We start from the raw sequence: 13,937 nt of genomic DNA on the forward strand, positions 1-13,937 counted from the left end.
CTACGTGATATTTGTAAGAGGCTTGTACAGACGACGTGGGCCATTTCTAGTTTGATGTAGGCTTGTCGATATAAACGAATTTTACTTAGTCAAGACAGAGTCCGAAGTATCCTACTTACTTCACCAGAGTACTTTCAGTCACAGTTTCACTTCTAAACATCGAATAAAATTTCCAGAGTGAAATTTTCGCTCTGCAGCGGAGTGTGCACTGATATTGAACTTCTTGGAAGATTAAAACTGGGTGCCCGACCGAGGCTCTACCATTTTTTTTTTTTTTTTTTTTTTTTTTTTTTTTTTTTTTTTTTTTTTTTTTCATTTTGTTCGTTGTTGAACGTTGTGTACGTCACTACGTCACATGAAATTCCGTCAGGTTCGTTTGTTGATCCTTGGACTCTTTTTTATTGCAGAGGCCAAACACCTCTCTGACCGAACACGCTGAGCTACCGTGACACCTCCTCATAGCTCTACTTCCGCAGCAGAGCACTTGCCCGCGAAAGGCAAATGACCCGAGTTCTCGACTCTCGGCCCGGCACAGTTTTAATCTGCCAGGAAGTTGCGTGCAATAAAATTTGTTTCGCGAGAGGCCGTGTCTGAGGAAACAAGTAATTTTCTTTCATTTCTATTCTGTCACTTAGTAGCAAGCTGAGTTGATTGTACCTAAATGAGATGTGAAATGCATGTTCCTGCCTTTTCAGATCACTATAACGAGAAAATTTGTTTGTTTTGAGATTAAACTGAGTACATACTGTCAATTGTAACAGCTGTCTGTACTTTGCCGCTCTTTATACTGAATTCAACTACTAGTACCGGCAATAGCTGCAACATTTTTTGTAAACAAATCTTACACTCTTCAGACAGCACGGGGCGATTGCGCGTCGTCCCTACCTGCTGCTGCGCCCACACGACACTCGCCCGCCCTGCCGTGGGAAAGCGACTGAGCGCAGCCTCGCTGCCACACAACCGGCGGGGCGGGCGGGGGCAGCGGCTCTCAGGTCACGTGACCCCCCTCCGCCGCCAGCAACGAAAGCCGCAAGCCACGACCTTGGCGCTTCGTGGCAGCGTTTCATTCCCTTCTCCGAGAAGCGAGCACACGCAACGCTTACTGCGACAGAACGCTGCCTAACGAATAAACAACTCCGTCGCTCGCTTCTCCCTACGTCATCGCCTCAATTTTCCGTAGTTATTTTGATTTCATTCGTAACCGAGAAGCTCATAGGTCACAAGTACATAACGTAATTAATTCGCATGATCTGGCCATTTATCTTAGCGATTCAGTTGACTGCCTGCTGTCCTGGTGTCCATGCAAGAGCTTAAAATTTTCTGTCTGCTTCTATGTACTGCGCAAAGTACGACGGTCGAAATGTTTATTTTGCAGTAAGCGGTAGTAATTTTTAACAGTTCGTAATAAGAGGGTGTCATCTGTGGTGTGACTGGCTGAGGCAGAACAGACTGAGCAGTCGCCGTATTCGGTTCTATACTATCGGCGCTTTGGTGCCACATTTGCACACTTTGTATTGAAACATACGTCCAAAGCAAAAAAGTCCACCGAACACTAAGTACCTGCGCAATTTCTCACAATACAACGGCGCAAAATAACGGAATACCAAAACGTCATCCCCGTAAGTTGCAGTTACTTTAGGGTCAAATACCAAGTTTAATTTCCGCCGCTTCAGTGTAAGGCCAACACTGTGGATCACCGCACAAAACTGTTGACGTCATAGTAGTTTTGTACACTCCTGTCTGAAAAATTTCGTTGCACTGTACTATTCGTCATGTAAAGAGTGGGTATTGATTGCATCTCATAATGCGAGAAAAGACCGTGCCACACCAATTACTACACTTTTTCAAGACCTTCCCAGTGACCTCTGCTCGTGTTGAGACAGTATTTGACTGCCGTGTCCTCTACTGAGTCCTGACTACTGGACCGACGTAAGGGGTCGTGGGTTCTCTCCCAGCAGTTGCTTTCCTGCTCAGAAATCCGCGCCCCGCCGTGGTGTGTCAGGACGTGGCGGGATCTGCTGGACCGCGGCCACACAGGACGGGCCTGGGAATTATTTTTGCATTTTTCATTATTGTTCACTACCGTTGTTGGTTCGAGTATTTAGCTTTGCTGCCACTCGTTCTCGGCCGACGATGAACTGCTACAAAGATAATAAACCACAAATAAAAATTTGATTAATAAAAAGATAAAAAAAATCCGCTCCTTATTCTCATATCAAGTAGACAGACTTTCACCCCAATTAATTCTGAGACGACAGATAAAGTACGACAGGTAAGACTGAGTACTTCCGAAGGTGATGTACATCGAAGATACCCCTAAAATATAGATACGCTTCTCGTCCAATTTCGCATCAAGAACTTACTTACATTTCACCATGCAATATGCAACAAAGTTTTCCAGATGAATCATTCATATAATTTATGCCACACAACATTTTCACTGTGTACATGATTACGGCGCGATTCACTCTTAAGAGCCTGGCAGAAGCTTCATCGAATTACCCTGCGACTAATTCTTTCCCGTTATACTTTCCCAAGAGCGCGCGAGAAAAATGCACACTTCAAGACGTTCCACGACAACTTTAATTCTCTTGTTTTATTGCGATGGTCATTTCACTCTATGCAGCGAAGTATTCTGGTGTTGGCAGGACAAAACTGGTGACTAAATTTCGTGAAAAGATCTCGCCCCGACGAAATGGCCTTTCACTTATTGTCGTCGCAACTCGCGTGTCATATCCGTGGCACTTTCTCCCCTACTTAGTAATAAAACAAAACAATCTGTCCTTCTTTGGACTTTTTCGATGTTCTCAGTCAATCGCATCTGGTAAGCATCCCTTCTCCACAGCAGACATTCCGAACGAGGAGACGTCAAGGGATCACCAATTTAGTAGCGTGGTGTCGGCCGTCTCTCCAGTAGCTCTATTGTATCCAATAAGTGTTTTGCCAATAAAATGCGCTCTTTGGTTCGCCTTCACAACAAGATTTTCTATGTGTTCTTTCAAATTTAAGTTGTCCGTAATGGTAATTTCAGTCGGTTTTGCATATAGCTTAACACATCATTATGTAGGATCAGTTGCCAGTATTCGTACAAACAAGTTACCGTCTCCAAATCATTTTGCATTTGGTTTCGATGTTGTGTTGACCTTACCAGACGGTAAATGTCATAATTTTATACAGTCTAAAATTGCTGCTCAGATTATCTAGTAAAGCAATTACGTACGTCAGGAACGGCAGAGGACCTTCAACACTTCCTCGGAGCACCATAGATGCACCTCCTGTTTTACTCGATGACTTTCCTCGAATGGCTACGAACTGCGACCTTTCTGCGAGGAAATGACGAATCCAGTCGCACAACTGGGAAGGCACTCCCTGGACACGCCGTTTCAAATGGTTCAAATGCCTCTAAGCACTATGGGACTTAACATCGGAGGTCATCAGTGCCCTACACTTAGAACTACTTAAACCTAACTAACCTGAGGCCATCACACACATCCATGCCCGATGCAGGATTCGAACCTGCGACCGTAGCAGCAACGCGGTTCCGGACTGAAGTGCCTAGAACCGATCGGCCACAGAGGCCGGCGACACGCAGTTCGATTACAAGTTGCATGTGAGGACCGCTGTCATGAGCCTTCTCGAAATTCGTAAATATGGAATAGATTTGAGATCCTCTGTCCACAACGCTCATTATTTGGTGTGAAAAAAGAGCTAGTCGTGCTTTACAAGAAATTTTTTCTGAACAAATCGCTTTCTTTGATTTGATCCATTATAAATGGTTTTTGAAAGCCTGCGACTGTAAATAACCTCTGTACAAAAGCATATCATAATCTGTGGAAGACCTATAATGTTATCTCTGTGAACTACCTGTAAGAAGACCTTTGTAACTGTTTTGTTTATATAAGATATTTTTGATGTGTAAAGTGCACAAGTTGTGTATGATGTTAAGTGTGTGTGAGACTCTACACAAATGGACCATTAGAAAACTGTAAGTACAAATTGTTCTCAAACTTTAGCCACTAACCTCACAGAAAGAATTGATACCCAACTAAAAATCGCGTTTCTTATGTATTACAGTAAAAGTCAACAAAATGAAGCAGACTCACACACACTGACAACATCAAAAGAAATGGCTTAACACACATAAAAAACGCACTTGAAAATGGGAATTATTTCTCGAAACGCGTCGTGCGAATAGTAAAATAAAGAAAAACCGTGACTGGTAGCAGAAGATTTATTTATTTATAAACAAATCGCTTTCTTTGAGGTAACTCATTTTCGAACAGGGTATATATTCCGAAATTATTCTGCAGATTGATTCCAGTGATACGAGGCTGTCTTTCATCGCATTACTCCCATTTCCTTTCTTGAGTATTGGTGTGACCCGTGCGACTTTCCAGTCTTTAGCTACGTATGTTTCTTCGTGTGAGTGGTTGTACGGGGTCCACCAGACGAGCCTTGATGCTGACTATTTACTTTACCAAAGTAGAATATTCAACAAGTAGAAGATTAATCACCTCTAAAGTATCACTGCACTGTTGTGTTCCACAACAACGTCTGAAGCAAGAGATCAAACTGGTAACTGTATCTTTCAGCATCACTCAGTACGGCTGTAAATACACATACAGAGGCAGGCAGGTTATGTGGGGGGTCAGCATGAAAATATCACCAGTGGCTGCCTTGAGCTCCAGTGGGCAGAGTTCAGCAGTACTGTGCGACACGCTTCCGGCACGGGAGCGCCGGCCAGAGTGGTGAGGGAGGAGGGCCGACACCCGCCGAGGTTCCGCACCAGCGTTAGGAGGCAAACACAGCTCCACTGCAAAACTACGCGCGGCCAAAACCCCACAGCAGAACTAAATTAGAGTAAGGAGAGCCTTATGTGCAGCATCCAACGAATTTAGAAGTCAAATCCTGTCTAACAACTTCACAGGATGTATTGGTACCAGGAAGTTTTAGTCCCACTTTAAGTGAATAAATAGGTCGAAACCATCTGTCCACCTCAACCCCCCCTGTTTTTACACTTCCCTCCACTACTAAATTGGGGATCCCTTGCTGTCTGAGAATGTGTCCTGTCAACTGATGCCTTCTTCTAGTCAGGTTGTGTCACAAATTTCTTTGCGCGGCAATTCTATTCAGTATCTCATTACTTACGTGATCTACACATCAATTCTTGTGCATTCTTCTGTAGCACTGCAATCTAAAACCTTTGTTCCGTTCCTGTCTGAACTTTTTATCGTCGACATTTCACTTCCAGAAAAGGCTACACACTAATACTGTCAGGAAAGACTTCTTAATATTTAAATTTATATTCGAATTTTAAACATTTCTCTTCTTCGGAAACGCTTTTCTCGCCCTTACCAGTGTGCATTTTATATCTTCTCTACTTTGTCTACCGTCAGTTAAGCATAACTAGCAAAGGTCACCTACTACTTTTAGCGTCTCTTTTCGTAATCTAATTTCGTCAGAATCGCCTAATATAATCTGGCTACATTGTATCGCTTTTGTTGTTGATCTTGTATCTTCCTTCCACGACACTGTCCATTACGTTTAACTCCTCTTCCAATTCCACAGAAAACCTCAAAAACTTGGATTACAGAGAAAAGCCCCAAATACTAAACGTCTTTTCCCAAAACTGTTTCACTGACGAATATTGGTCCGTAGTTCCGCCTTTAATAATCACACACGTGAAAATAGCAGATATCGAAAGATGCGACCATGTGATAGAAAACCGAGTGGAATCGCAAGAGAAAGTGCTACTGCGCTTTTTCTGAGAACTGTCTTGAGACGCTATTTCGGGAACCCACACACATTGGGAATGTTTTAGACGATGAAACTACAAAGTGACCTGACTTTATAGATATTGTAACTATAAGGACAGGAGTTAATGATCTCTATTTCAACGTAGGCACGACGGTTACTGAAGCTAACACATGCTTCACGAAGCCTAGGAGAATATCTATGATGGGTATAGTAGATAAGCAGGTATTAGTATCTTAAGACAATGAATAGGCATCATTTAATTTCGATATGATGGACGTGAAGGAATTATGGACAAGGTGTAAAACAATTGGAAATTGCGCTCTGAAGCAGTACGAGCCGAGTGAGTGAATTAAGGGCGGTTTAATTACAAAAGTGCGGAAAACCCAAAGCATACAACTTTCATGTCATAACTCACTTTGCCAAGTACCTGAGAAAATTCTAATCCCACGGCACAGCTGGTGTGTGATCCAAAAGGAGAAAGTAACCTACTTTACGGTGTGTGGTGCTGAAAGTACCAGGGCCTTTCTGCGTTCCGCCGGCGCGCCGCCTTCTCTGCCGCACATTCCCCTTCCCCCGCTCCCCACCCTCACACAACTGCAGCCAGTAGTTTTCCGCGGGTGTGGCCGCATTGCGTCAGCTGCTCGGGGAAGTCCCGGCCTCTGTGCAGCCCGGGCTGGCCGCAGCGGACGCAGATGTCTCCACCGGCGGACGGCCGCTCTCTCCCGGCGGCTGTGCTGTGTGCCTCCCCAGTGTGTCCAGGCTTGCAGACACAGTGTTTACTTCCGCGCCTGTCTGTCAACAACAGGACGCCAGCCGCACCCGAGTATTCTGGCTGTTGTGTCGTTTGTGCCCCGAAAGAGGCTTCCAGCGCGGAAGCTTCACTCTTGCCAGCTGAGCTAGCCGCCCACGCCTTACGACACAACTTTAAACATGTCCAGATACCCAAGCTTCATCTGTCGTGCGTCACAAAATTAAAATGTCAGCAAGTTTTACAACAGTATACGCAACCCTGCAGCGTTCACGGTTCATTCTGTTACCTCCTTTATACGGAAGATATGCAAGCGTCACATCTGACACACTAAAAAAACTTACAAAATTGCAATTTGTGATGTTTTTCCGATAGACATTCTGTTTGCGTGTGAGAAACATAACCTCAGTAGAAACGTTACCACCGATCTGTGGTTCATCTAGCTTGGAAAGAGTTTTACATTTATTGTGAAATTTATTCCCATTTCGCGAATCCGAATTGACGTCCGCTATTTGCGAAACATGAAAAGTTTTGCCGGAGCGGGACTCGAACCCAAATCCCGCACAAACTTCCATGTGCCACAAACGGCTCACGTAAATCCAGATTCGTCAAATGCGAATCCATTTCGCTTTATTTACGCAGCTGTAATCGTGAGACGAGAGTGTATGCATCTCCCAAGGGCAGTGTAATGTGATACAGAGATGGTATTGACACAGCCATTGTAACCATCGAGTTCTATTTGTTTCAGAATATCTAGGCGTTACTTTAGCTCGATTAAGGACCTAGTTGAATACTTTGGAATATGCAGTTGGAACTATCGTGCATTGACGAAGACGGAAACTATTGGGTTAAGATTTCCCACAGCAGTCTTGTCAGGGTGCGAACAAGCGCATACATCTGTGACGTGGCCCACTTATACTTTGATAACGATTTGTCTCTACTTCGAAATTACGCTGTCTGCTTCGCGTGCGGTAGTTTCAACTCTCATTTCTTGCACAGAAGGACGTTTCTAAGGCAACCTGTAATTTTCTTTCATTTCCATTCCGAGCTCAGTAGCAAACTGCACTCGTGAATGACGCTAGCAGGACAGTGTCTTACACATTGATGTCTTCTGATATCACTTAAATGATGTGAAAACTGCGTCTTCCTTATAGGTAAAACACAGCACATGTCGATAATTTTGAAATTCGTCTCTGCTTGTACGTATTTAAACTGATGTCTGCATATAACTACCGAAAAGAGGTATCAGGTTTTTGTGAATAAAGTTAACACACTAGAGAGAACAAGACGGGCTGCATGTCGTACAGACAAATGTGCCCGCCGATATGCAGCATGTAACACCATAGCTCTAATGCTCTACTGATTCATTTTGCCTTTTGTTTTATTTAATGTCACATCGTTGAGTTTCTGTAAATGATGTTTGATTGAATCGATGACAATATTGTATAGTCCTTTCTTTGTAAAAACTCTGATGTCATGGTTTGATTCTATGCAATGTAGTGTATCTATCATTTAAATTCTTTGTCTCATTCGGAGGGAGACGAAACTTAATGTATATAATTGTAATTTTGTTTAAATAATTTTTTGTAGAAATGTCAATATATGCTAATGTTCTGTTTTTTTTTTTTAATTTTTGCTGTTATGTAAACTGCTGACCTTCACTTAGGGTTAAGTTATTTCATATGTAAAAGGTGTTGTGGTTCCCCTCGGGAACGGAACTTTGTAGCACGCGCTAAACGTGGTGGGCATGGACAGAAAGGTGGAACCAAGAGTCAGTCGGGGCCGAGCTACCAGACTGCCAACTGCTCACGTAAAAGTTGTGTATTGTGCTGGTACCGAGAGAGGCTTTCCGTGGCGCTTTCCAATGCCTCGGATGGATGGATGAAGAGCTGGAACTATTCTTCAATTGATCTACCAACTTACTTGCAACTGCTGTCAATCTGTATATGTGGGCCAAACATGTAGGACCTTCAGAACCAGATCAGGGTGCATACAGGGACAAGGAAAAAAAATTCCCGGATTATTCCCGGATTTCTCCCGGATATCCCGTTTAAAAAATATGCTTTTTCCCGGGCGACCTACTGTCACTTAGCACAGAAAAAGTTCCCTCGGAACTGTAAAACTTATCGATCCTTTGAATGGTTAACGTTTTATATAATCGCGTAGAACTTCCCGGAAAAAAAAAGAAAAGCCGGAGCAGAGAAGTTTTGGAAAGACCTTTGATTTGCAGCAACATATACGCTGCATATTTTCGTATTACGAAAGTATAAATTCGAATTGCACCAAACACAGCTTGTTAGTTTCCGGAGCGTTGCAACCGAGGTTGCGATGTCCTTTTGTAACCGAGTCATACCTCAAGCCACGAGATCTCGCCAGCCGATGACAGCAGCTATTCAGAGCATAGGACACGTGTTATAGTCAGCCACTAGCAAGATTACTGGTTACATAGCGCGAACACACAAGAGGAAAAGTTAACGGTTTACATTAATGTACACAGTACCGTATATCTACAAGAAAAGCTAAGCTTTCACGTGTAATATTGGTCTTTTTTTGCTGTGATATACTTTAAGATACATCACACAAATGTGCCAGTAAATTTAAAATTGTGACATAAATGCCTCGACTCGAAATTCTTGAAGTGGCTGGCCCTCAAACTGTTCACTTTCGAACGCTCTGTGATTTACATATCCATCCCACTTTCACACACGTAACATAATTCATCTTGCGTAAAAAGAAATTTACTTTGAAAGTAACGCTTTTCTAACCACCGTTCGCAATACTGTTAGTTATAGTTCGATTTATCAGTTGCCAGAGAGCGCCAAAAACGAATTATTGTGCGTGTGCAACTGCAGTGGTGTAGGAAGCCCGCATGTTCGTGTGTATAAAGCACAAAGAGAGCTTACACTACACCATAAAAGAAACAGGGCATCAGAGGATACTCCAAAAGGCATCAAAATTTCGTGAATCATACTAAAATGCATAATTCGGCTTGAAGTGCACATTGGTTTTTTCCAGATTCACAATGAAGTAGGTCCCATCTGATATTAAGCTTTTCAGTGTGGTTTTTGGGATGTAAATTTTCTTGGAGTACCAGTACTCTACGATCTCATGTTTGGTTCTTTATTATGGCATAATGCCATACATGGCAGAAGATGATAACGTGCACTTTAAATTCACCGAACAGTTGGAAGTACCCAAAATTGTTAAATGAAACACTTCGTTTCAAATAAAATGATTCCCTCAGCGGAATTTCTTTAGCAAACTTGCAAAAATAACTTCATTCTTCTGCAAGGCGATTAATGCTTGACTGCTACTAACTTGGAAAGAAAATAAAATCAGAAACTGAAATTAATAATATATTTTTGCCCTCTGTAATTACGTGAATGCATTTTAATTCACTTGATAGCTCCCGGCCACAGAAATCCGTTTTGTTTTCATTTGACGTGGGAGCTGTACACGAAGAGAAGCAGCGAAATCACTTAACGTAAACACGGGTCACGTGGAGACTAACCCCCTCCCCACTACAACTCAGACAACTCTGTGCAAGCGCGAATCTGGCAGCTAGGGCGCGCGAGAAAAATTTTTCTCGTTTGCATCTGGCTGCTTGCTGCTACTACCGATGCAGCTAAAAGCCAAACTTCAAGAAGCGGGAAGCGAGAGAAGGTACTGCTTATACGCGAGTCAAATGCGCATGCGCAACAGACCGCTGGCAACTGGTCAAACGAACCTAATGTGAACAGTTGTGACGTCATGCTCATAGCAAGCAGTTTATTGTTACGAAGAATTACAGTCTGCTCCCTACGGCCTTTAACATGTTTTTGCTATCTGTAGACGCTTGTGCGTGCACGGTGTTTTGTTGTCGTAAAATGCACATTTACTTTGCCACTACACTTTTATTTTTTTCCCTCTCGTTTATATTTTATTGCTGCAGTAGCAGGATACAACAACATTCTTTGCTAGAGAATCAATTCTGCAGTCAAAACTACAAAAATGTAACTGAAAGCTAAAACAATGAAAAATTCCAGGAATTCCGAAAAATTCCCGGGTTTTTCCCGGTTTTCTCCCGGATGAAAAAATTCCCGGGTTTTTCCCGGAATTCCCGGTTGTCCCGGGTCGTATACACCCTGCAGATATAATGATCACCTCAGAGCACTGAAAAGCAATAGCACACACTCAACATTTGCAGACCACCTGGTAGCACACAACCACCACCAACAACTGACCTTCACATCCTAAAAACTAGCAGCAGCCTATACCAAAAATTAACTATAGAAGAAAACTACCACATCCAAAAATCAATAGCCCAAGGAAAGAAAGTACTCAATGAATACACATCACTGTACAACAAAACCCTCTTCGCTACAATAGAAGAACTATACAAGTAAAACACACACACAAAATCCTCTCTCTCTCTTTCTCTCTCTCTTTTCTTTCTTTCTTTCAGTCTCTCTCTCTCTCTCTCTCTCTCTCTCTCTCTGCCCCAGTACTCATCTCACACACACACGCAAACCCACACACCACTAATGCCAAATGCAATTCAAGCTCGCGCGCCTCACCCAGCAGAACACGCTACGAAACAAATGAACGCCACAAAGCCACAACAACACGTAATGGCAGCGAAAACTCCGCCCATGTTTTGAGTAATCGGAAAAACTGCATTTCCACGCGAACACAGGCACATAAGTAAGCCTATTTACTTCGCCAACAATACAGGAAAACGTACCACAACTTCAAAACTTTAAGTTACGGAAAGAAAACGCGATACAATCTTATTTCCGTTCGTAAATGCATAACAAACAGAAAATAAATTACGTTTTTTTGTTTGCAGATGACATGTTGTATATTGTGAAGCAGAACAGCTACCAAAATAAGTGGACAATAATATCATGTAACGTATGTTACTCATGATTACACCCACTTTTCGCCAATTAAGTTATAAATGCAAATAAATGCAACTTTTACATAATGCTGTAAACGACACAAATGTTAATATGTTAAGAACAAATTTACAGTTAAAAATAGAAATAGAACCCACTGACGATAGCACAAAAGTGCCGAAACATGTATGGGTGAAACAAAAGAAAAAAGGTGTCTTGCATAAGGCTGAACTTCTCATCCCATTTTCTTAGCAAGCACGGAGACAACAAGAAGAGCTGCACCACAAGATGATTATGTGATACTTTTCTTACTGCGTGTCAGATTATACCTCTTAGAAATCAGTACATTACAACATTTTAGATGTTTAAAGTCGGCCGAAGTAACCGAAATACGGAAAAATAAATTGCAACCTGCAATCGCCCTCGGCTTGCGGGGGGGCTGGAGTTCCAGAGTTCCAGACAGCCACGGCTGCTGGACAAGAGGCAAAGGCGTAGGGCGCCGTGTCGCACTGAAACTCACTCTGTCCCAAGTGCTGACTTCCACGGTTTTCGCATACTTGCGTTCCACGAACACTGGTTGTTTCTTTGCAGTGACGTAATCAGGAACGCGTGGTTTCCGTGTCCGACAACTGTGGCACGAGAATTCTGTTGGAATCTACACGGGCACATCGAAACACCGCCCAACTGATTGTGGGGCCGTTTTCCGTTCGTTTCGCGTTATTCTCGCTCAAGTTATCAGCGATTAAACGACTGTAACGAGTAATAAAATAGTAAACACTCGACACGCTAATGTAGCACACTATTCGCCAGTCGTACCGACCCTAATTTTTTAAGGTAAGACACGGGAGGAGTTTCTTGACGCTGCTCTGTCGCGAGTCACGCGACAGACGAGAGAAAAGCGTGCAGAACGACACCCGCCGCTTCCGAGTAATCCAGCAGAGCCCAGCTGCCCAGCCGCCCAGCTGCCCGCCTCACCTTCCTCTGGTGTTGTCGCAGGGCGGCACGACTGGACGGACGGCGAGCTGCTGGAAGACCGGCTGCGCCTCCAGAACTGGGCCGCCGTCCAGCAGCCGAGCGCCGCTTCTCCAGCGACTGTTCCAGAACTGGCGGGGCGGCGGCGGCTCTGACGTCACGTGACCCCCTTCCCCCCTCCACTGCCGCCGCCACCTGTGGCCTTCGCGCCTCGTCCAGCTTTCTATTTCGTTTTTCCTAGAAGCGAGCACACGCAACGCTTCCTGCCGCAGAACGCCGCATTCCGAATAAAAAATTCCGTCCGCCGCTTGACTCCACAACCGCTCAGCCTCGCTCACTCACGAGACTGAGATCGTAAGCGCCTACTTTAATACCTCGAGGCCCTACTTTGCAATTTAATGCAAACCGTGCTCTACACAGTCCACCCCCCTTTTTGTTCGATACAGAAATTAGCTACACAACGCCGTATGTGCAAATCGGATACGATCGTCAAGGCAGCAGCAATTCATAGATTCAGAGCGTATCCTTAAACACTTTAGTTGCAATTCCGGCATTACAAGTCCGTTTAACTCTAAATGGTCGCCGCTTGCATTTCCCACAGTTCTTTTGATTACAGTGTTGCACAGAATGCAGCACATAGCGTAATCCGTATGATCTGGTCATTCATTTTAGCCATTCAGTTGACCGTGTACTGCTCTGGTATCCATGCAAGTGCTTAAATTTTTCTGTCTGCTCCCTTGTGGTGAGCAAAGTACGGCGGCCGCAACGGTTATTTTGTGGCAGCAGTGTCTGCAGTAACCGTCATTTCCGCACAGCTTATTTATCAAAGTTTGTAATAAGAGGGCGTTACCTGTGCCGTCATTGGCTCAGGCAATTGCCGTATCCGGTTTTACACTATCGGCGCTTTGGTGCCGCATTTACCGCCTTTATATCGAAACTTAGGTCCAAAGAAAAAAATCCACGAAACACTTAATATACCTGCGCAATTTCTTACAAAACAACAACGCAAGAATATCGTTATACCAAAACGCCATCTCCACAAGCTGAGTCTTAGTCTAGCGTCAAACACCAAGTTTAATTTCTGCCACTTCAGTGTAACTGCAGTACGGCCAACAATGTAGGCCACCACACGAAAGTGTTAAAGTCGTATAAGTTTTGTATAGTCCTGTCTGAAAAATTTCGTTCCAGAAAAGCCACGTTTATAAACTTTTGCATCAACTGGAAACACTGTACTATTCGTCATGTAAAGACTAGGTATTGCCTCTCATACTGTGAGAACAGAGCCTACCACACCAATTACTACACTTTTTTCAAGACCTCCTCAGTGACCTCTGCTCGTGTTGAGACAGTATTTGACTGCCGTGTCCTCTGCTGAGTCCTGACTACTAGACCGACGTAAGGGGTCGTGGGTTCTCTCCCAGCAGTTGCTTTTCTGCTCAGAAATCCGCGCCCCGCCGTGGTGTGTCAGAACGTGGCGGTATCTGCTGGACCGCGGCCACACAGGACGGGCCTAGCAATATTTTTGCATTCTTCATTATTATTCACTACCGTTGTTGGTTCGATTATTTAGCTTTGCTGCCACT

At 43.8% G+C, this 13,937-nt stretch overlaps 1 protein-coding gene across 1 annotated transcript in view; it reads right to left on the minus strand.

Moving 5' to 3' along the window:
* Window positions 1-12,463, minus strand: part of LOC124720370 (BTB/POZ and MATH domain-containing protein 3-like) — a 63,908-nt gene extending 51,445 nt beyond the window's left edge. Inside the window, exon 1 of the mRNA XM_047245697.1 lies at window positions 12,358-12,463. The gene's annotated coding sequence lies outside the window, so the exon portion shown is untranslated. The remainder of the gene's footprint in view (window positions 1-12,357) is intronic.
* Between the last annotated feature and the right edge of the window lie 1,474 nt (window positions 12,464-13,937).

The sequence above is a fragment of the Schistocerca piceifrons genome, chromosome 11 (genome assembly GCF_021461385.2).
Source record: "Schistocerca piceifrons isolate TAMUIC-IGC-003096 chromosome 11, iqSchPice1.1, whole genome shotgun sequence".
NCBI lineage: Eukaryota > Metazoa > Arthropoda > Insecta > Orthoptera > Acrididae > Schistocerca > Schistocerca piceifrons.